The following is an 8,096-nucleotide window of genomic DNA, read 5'->3' as shown; positions in this document are numbered from 1 at the left end:
GAGGAAGTTTTCAGTATCTGTAGGATTCCATCAGTGTGTTTTACAGAAAGAATGGACATTGTCTATAAAGCCAATGAGTCCATGTAAATGGAGTAGTTCAGAGAATTTCAGTGAACTGGTTTGTAATTCACTTGAGGTTATGACCCGTGATTTTATGCACATTCATATGCACACACATAGTACACACTGTGCTTTGTATATACCAAGTTCTCAATAAATAAGAATGAGGTAAAGGAAGCTGGTCATGCGTTGCAATAGAAGTACCATACAAAGGATTTAAAGGAAGTAATTGCAAATACAAAATGATGAAAATTTGATATTATACAAGTAAATCATAACATATTGGAGCTAATGGAAGTATTATGTGACATCTATGCTAGGTTCCTCTTTTTATAAATATGGAAACTTAGACCAAAAGAAATAACCAATGACTTGATATTGTGTGCCTATTTTACTTATAAATTCACCATAATAAAGGAAGAGAGAGAGATGAGCAGAGTGCTGGAGATCATGATGAAACACATGCATGATCAGGTTGAAAGTAGAGATCTGTGGAAGGTTAAATGTACTGGAGCTGGGCCAGAAGAATTGGGATAGAGAAAGGGAGAAACCTAAAGGAAAGCTTAGTCCTGATGGAAGACACAGAATTTGCTAAGGCATGAAGACATGAAAATTTCGATTAGCAATAATCGCGCCTCGGATAAACCTCATTGGCTATGATACTGCCACTGCGCAAAGCTGACATGAAAATTTCGTAGTTAACTCAGAGAACATAAAGTTCACAATCTTGTTCTAGAGAAAAGTATATTTTGAAGGAGGTTGACATGTATGGTCCAAGTGAAATTTTGAAGGGACTTAGACTCCACACAATGTGCTAAAAATAATATTTTCACATATAGAGTCAGGATTCATAAGAGGTTTGTAGGTAAAAATATGACCATGGGTGTGAAGAATATATTTAAAGATATAGTAAATGAAATGAACTGCAGAAGTATTATATGGCTGAAATATACTCTAAGCCCGGTTATGGCCCTCATCTTGGGTGAACAAAGTAGGAGTGGATGGAAAATCCAACTGGAATAAAACTCAAGGCCCAGGGCTCTTAAAGGAGCATAATTGTGAATCCTCAGAGGATAAAGGCAATAACAGAAATGAGCTAAAACAAAACAAAACAAAACAAAACAAAAAAACTTTCATTGACATCGTGGGCATGGTTTGGGCATCAATCAGTGATGGTGACAGGTAATGAGAGTAGTGTAACAGGAGATGGGCTTTCAAGAAAAAGGTGGTCAGGGCACTGGGTGAGTAACATCCAAGGAACAGTCATGTAGACCCAAGAGAATTTCCAACTCTAGGAGAATGCCTGTAGGAGAATGAAAAGTTGTCACTTAGAGGTCAGACGAAATGGTGTTTTCAAAAATTTCAAAGAAATTTTCAAATTTCTTTTTCAAAGAAAAGTTAATATTATAGTGTAGTTGAAAAGTAGAAGTAATCTTAAGAATAGCTGAGAGATATAGGACTTCAGGTAATGAAAGAGAAGATCCTGTGTAGCACAGGTTTAGAAGTTGGGGCAGATGGATAAGATTTTTTAAAAATAACCATCAATTTCCAAGCTTGGGATGCCTGGGTGGCTCAGTGGGTTAAAGCCTCTGCCTTCGGCTCAGGTCATGATCCAGGGTCCCCTCCTCAGGCTCTCTGCTTAGCAGGGAGCTTGCTTCCTCCTCTCTCTCTCTGCCTGCCTCTCTGCCTACTTGTGATCTCTCTATGTCAAATTAATAAATAAAATCTTTAAAAAAAATTTCCAAGCTCACAATACATTCAAGGTCCTCTTACTATGTACAAACACCATATCAAATAGTTATATGGCCTATAGCTAAAGGTAAATATCCATTACTTGTCTCCTCACTATAAGACATACAGCTTGTTTAAACTTCAACTGGATGACATCATTAAACCAGCATTAGGTCATCATTGTCATGTTTCTGAAAATGTGATTTCTTATTGTGGAGTCAGCAAAGTTACTAACTAAGATATTTCATGTGGAAACTCTACACACCGTCTCTCATCTTTATAAGCCCACCATATCTGTGTGTAAATCTACACAATACTTGCTCAGCAAGGATGGTATGAATTTTTTTCATGAGGTATTGAAGCCATCTGATCACAGGGAGAGCTCAATCCCACTGCCTTCTCCTCCACTTTAACTATTTCCTGCTCCCAATCCAATCTACCCTTTCTCTATTTCCATTAAGCTTTCCTGCTCACCTTCATCATTTTTTTTTAGCTATTTCATTTATAATTTTATTTTATTTTTTTATAAACATATAATGTATTATTAGCCCCAGGGGTACAGGTCTGTGAATACAGGTCTTCACAGCACTCACCATAGCCCATAGCCTCAAATAGTCCATAATCCCACCACCCTCTCCCTACCCCCCCACCCCAGCAACCCTCAGTTTGTTTTGTGAGATTAAGAGTCTCTTATGGTTTTTATCCCTCCCTTCCTACCCCCAAAACCACCCACGTTCATCTTCGTCTTAATCTGATGACCCTTTACCACTCCTTTAGGATGATGTTCCATCAATAATGCCATTACTTATTTCATCAGTTTTCTTCCAAGTTGACTTCTCCCTGTCAAGGAATACACCAGCTTGGTTCTCTCTCATTCTAGAAAATTCCATATTTAAACATATTACTTCTTTTGGCTCCAGTTTATCTATTTTAATATTCAGTCATTCTTGAAAGAGCTGTCCACACTTTATCATCAAAAATTTACTTTGGTTTTCATCTAAGTTGTTTCTCTTAGTGAGGTGGTCAGAACTATTATATTTGGAAAAAATCTAAGTCTTCTCTTGAGAGTTTTTAATGCTTTTAATGATTTTTATCTACTTTCTGTGGATTATTTTCTGTCCCATTGATATTGGATGGATTAATATTGAATGGATTAATATTGAATTTTAAAACTTTCCTATGCTTTCCATTTCTCATCGGTTGACCCCTTTATTCTCTAATAGACCTAAACCATAAGGCAACTCACATTTATTTTATACAATTAGACAATTGTTTGCCCATATTATGCCTTGACAGAAGTGAATGGGAAGCTCCCATGAGAACAAAGGAGAACACTGTTAGACTTCTGAGGAAGGGAGAGTGGGATTCTCTAACTATAGTTAAGGTCTTGCCATCTTCCAGTGCACCTCAGCAAATCACATTATAATAGTCTCTTCATTGATTTACTTGAATTAATTCCTCTTAACCTTTGTTGTTGTTTTTGTTTGTTTGTTTACTGCTAGATCTCCAGTCTCTAGACTAGCACCTAGAATATGTTAGGCACCTGAAAAATAACTGTTGAATAATGGAATAAACAACAAATTTCTTTTCCTACACTCTATTTTCCCTCTTAGCTAAATGGAGAGCCTTCAAAACTAAAATGATAACTCTCACTCATTCTGTTATTCAGGTATTCTCACTTTTGAAAGCTCATATTTTGCTACTTCACTTTTACGAAAGACCTATGTCAGAACCTTCCCCCGCCCAACAGAAAGCAATCTAAAGAGGATTTTCACTTTTACCAGAAAAGGCAAAAGACAAAAATAGCTTTCAACCTTTGTTTTGCAGGAAGCAGTTCTAGACGTGGTGCACACCTCGAGGAGCACTAGTGGCCCCACCAAGCTCCTTCCCCAGGAATTACACGCAGCATTTCAGGATCAGCTGCCAGAGCTTTGAACTGTGTCTGTGAGCATTTGTGCTTTATCTCAGTTGGTTTTTATGCATCTGTTAGCAAGATGTGTCCTAAGGTGTCAGAAAAACCTAAGAGAGGTTATTTTGGGGGTCTGAGAACCTCAACAACTCTTCCATATAAATTACTGTTAATTGCTTCTTCATTGATGCTCTTTTGGCTTATGACAGTTTTCATAGGAACGCTCTACATCCAGACAGTGGGGAAACCTGCAGTTTCACTTTCAGATCTTCTTTTAATCAGGTTGGTTTGATACTTAGTCTCTTTATCTTTCTGGTTGCTTTGTCCTTTTCCAGGAGGGTATTTTTGCAAAAATAGGGTCAACTTTCAGCCTCCCTGAAGCTACTTCTCAGGTTATGATACCCCTCGATCCTCACAACCAATGACTGTCTTCTCTTTCATTGAAGAAAGGTAGACATGGAGGTGCTAAAAGCTGTATAAATAATTAATGGGATGGAGACACTTGGATGCATAATTCAATTGTATTAGACAAATAGATCAGATACGTTAGAGCCACAGCACTGGCAATAGATGGGAGACCTCTTCAGCACTACTAAAATACAGGGCCCAGAGAGGTACTGGTGTTACAAGTCAGATGAATTACTGCGACCAGCCGCGATATAATAACGGTATGAATTATTAAATTGGCATCTTCCTGAGACAGCTTTGGTCACAGCCTTGCTATGTTCTGGAGATGATAGAAGGAGATTTGTGTGATGTAAATTTATAATCAAAGGGTGTTCAGGATGAAAGATGACCTCCAAGGTTATGAACCTAAGCAGGAGACTGCATCATCACATGAAAAAGGCACTGTAAAATATGAAGCATTCTTCAGTTAGTACTTGAAAGCCAAAGAAACTCTACTCCCTTGCAAATTTAACTCTAGGAAAGTTTCAGATAGGCAGAGATAGAATGTAAGATACCAAGATAATCATGCTTTCAGTGGCTGAAGTGAGAAAAGTAAATCTGGGCAATATCAGCTTACACATATTTCCTGAGATTATGCCTAAGACAGAATTAGCAACTAATTAAAATATTTGGACTCTGAACAGCACAGAAACCTACAGCTGTGCACACACACACGCACACACACACACTCCACTTCCCTGGCAGTTGGATAATTGGCGTCCCATATAGAGTTAGAATATTTTGTTAATATCCAGGTTGTTTCATTATAGCTAGATCAAATGGATGTTTTTATTTTGGAAAGTCATCTGAAAAATACCTTCTGACCCTGCCGACCTCTTCTTCTGAACTTAGCTAGCTGTGCAAGAGGAACCCAGACACACTGGGGGCATGTGCCTTTGCCACCACTGCTTGACATGCTGAGTGATGGAGATGGATCTGGGAGACAGAAGCTCCTTCCTGAAAACAAAGTAGCCTTTAAATAGGGCTGTTAAACTGCTGTCTCGTGTTTGATTATTCTGTCCTCAGTAAAGTCCTTTATTTTTTACTACTAAATGGTCATTTTTATGGATGACATTATTTTAGTCCAATGACTGTTTCAAGAAACAATAGGTCAAAAGCAGCAAAGTATAGACCAGAGAGAGAGCTGTGGAGAAAATTACCCCAAATAATAGACCATGGCCAGTTCAGTCCACAAGAGCATCCTCCAGCAAATTGTGTCAGATATTCAGGGAAAATTTAGGGAAAATCTCTTATAGACATGGTTTTAATTTAATGTAATGAAATAGTAATGCATAGATTTATACCATGCAATAAGACATTTTTATGTCTGTACATAATTTCAAATTACATATGAAAAATACAGTAACTCAAATTAATGCATTTCTAACATATGATCAATTGCATTGCATTTCCTGGCTGTTAAAATTGTGTTTTATAGCATCAATAACAAATGTAATAAAATGTATTTCCTTATTAGGTCCCTCATCTTTTTTTTTAAGAAAGGCAATAACCTAAAATTGTTATCTTCAAAGTTACTTTAAAAAAAAAAATGACTTAATTGTTCTTATATTGTGTAATAAAGAGAACAGACGGTATTGACAAAATTAATTCAAAAAAAAAAAACCCCACACAATTTTGTTCTTTTATTTTCTTCCAAGACAACAAAGATACATCAAAGACAACTGAAAAATAGTCCTGGAGAAGGGAATTATTATTACTTATAGACTGTCAGAATCAATAAAATAGTACCTCTTGGTTTATTGACTTGAAGATATTTAAATCACTGCTCTTTTATTTTTAAATAATTATTTATTTTCAGAATTTTATTTACTTAAATAGAAATTGTTTAAAACTTATGCTGAAAAGAGCGAGTATCTAGCTTGTCCTGTATTCTGTCACTTCCAGTGTAGATAAGGTGTTCCTTTCTGTTACTCTCAAGGAGGCCACCAGCTGTCCTTTCATTCTTCCCCTTTGCTATTCTCCAAGCTAGTAACAAAGTGCACTTTCTTATTCAAGAAAAGGGGAGACAATTCAATAAAATAACTCACAAAACAGGCTACAGAGTTCTCGCTCCTAAACAACTGGGGAATTGATTTCGATTTAGATTGAGAGGCACACTAATTTTTTAAATTTTATTTTTGAGACACCAAATGTTTATTCTGTGCAACCCATGACTTGCTTTGTCATGTCATCTACTGGCATAGACAACTGTGACTGTTAGGAAGTAATTAAGTGTCCACAAAAGCTTCTTTGTGCAAAAAATCCAGGACAAAAACAAATATGGCATGAGACACAGGATTAAGTATTGGATACTATAGTTCTCTATGCTTTAATTTTATGCATTTTTAAAAAGAAAATAAACCTGCCGTGAAGGTCTACCATGATTGACTTGAAATCACCTTCCCTGGCCTATACATGCATGGAATTGCTGTCATCATAAGTATCAGGGAGCTTGTGTCCTGCACTCACCACAGGCAATGTCCAATACTACATGCTGAAATCATGTGGGGTATTGAATTCAGTTATGGAGGAAAAAATCTTACACATGAAAAGACTAATAACAATGCATGGTAATAGACACTAAAAGTCATAATGAAGACCCAAGATAGAATTCATAGTACGGAATTTGTTTTAAACTCCATTTTTGGAGTATTTTAAACTCCACTGAAGAGCAATTTTCCTTTTTACTCTTATTTTTTGTTCCCAAATATAGATTCGTGTTTGGAGTATTTCCTTTTATTGGTGCATCATTTTGAATTGCCAAGTCGTATGAGCACACGTTTTCTCCATGCACTTATTAAAGGTGGCTAACGTGCTCACCTCCTAGGAGCAAACATTTTCTAGATTCATTGGTTTCTCAGAAACTCATGGATGAGCCTGGCAATTGACATCTTTAAATTACTGATGACCTGTAGTATTAATCCTTTCACCTTGCTAAGGCATGCCTGCTCGGCCATGGTAATCAGGCTTTTTTTGCTCATCATAATCCCATTAACAAATTGAAAGATAGAACAAGAATTTTTTTACCAATCCCTCTGACAGGAAGCAGTGCAAAGGGGTTATAATTATGGATTATGTCTTTTATTATACATTGGAGCAAGCACACATTAGCCTAATTAAAAACACAGTGTGAATATTCAACTGCATCGAGCTGCAAATGTTTAAGGCTGTCTGTAACAGCTGAAAATATATTTTGGTCTCATAGCAAACCTTGTCAAGTTGTGTGGAAAACTGAGTTCAAGAACGGAGGATTGCACATTTTTGTGTTGGCAGATTTCCTGAGACCTCACCATGTAAAACACTTGCTAATCTGGGTGTCAGAGAGAGAAAAACACACCTGAATGAACCACAGGATTAGAAAGTGACACTATGCCGAGGTTTACTCGTAAAGTTAGATATTCAGCTTCACAGTTTTCTGCATGACTATTAATCTCACAATACAGTTTGGACTACCATTAGAAGAATCCATGAGTGAGTAAAAGTCTGTCCTGGACCTGGACAGAAAATACTGATTCAACATCTTAAGAAGCTACCTTTTTGTAACTTTGAATCATAGAATTGTAGGTCTAGATTAGCATATATAGGCAATACAATCCAACTTTTTGAAATTAGGAGATCTGGCAGGGGAAATGACCTGAGCCACAAACATTCAGTCAAGTTGCTCTTGACTTAATTAATGACTTAATTTTGGTGTACAGGTATAAATATGTCCATCACATATGGACACTCACATCTGGACCAAAACTAAACATAAGATCACTGAGCATGGTCAGTAGAAATATATCCTTTCGAACATGATACATGACAAGGAGAGCTCCATGGGTATGATACATGCTGTCATCTGCCTGTATTGGCAACAATGTAACTAGGCCTACGTCATGGCACTGAAACAGAGTTGGATCTTCTCTAAACATGCTTCCTAAACATATATCTAACTTCATTCCTGCTC

General features: G+C 36.9%; 1 pseudogene; it reads right to left on the bottom strand.

The window, feature by feature from the left end:
• Positions 1–626: 626 nt before the first annotated feature.
• LOC116868997 lies at positions 627–740 on the bottom strand (annotated as a pseudogene).
• Between the last annotated feature and the right edge of the window lie 7,356 nt (positions 741–8,096).

Source organism: Lontra canadensis, unplaced genomic scaffold (assembly GCF_010015895.1).
Source record: "Lontra canadensis isolate GAN:19392208 unplaced genomic scaffold, GSC_riverotter_1.0 scaffold17, whole genome shotgun sequence".
Lineage (NCBI taxonomy): Eukaryota > Metazoa > Chordata > Mammalia > Carnivora > Mustelidae > Lontra > Lontra canadensis.
This window is presented reverse-complemented; position numbering and strand designations above follow the sequence as displayed.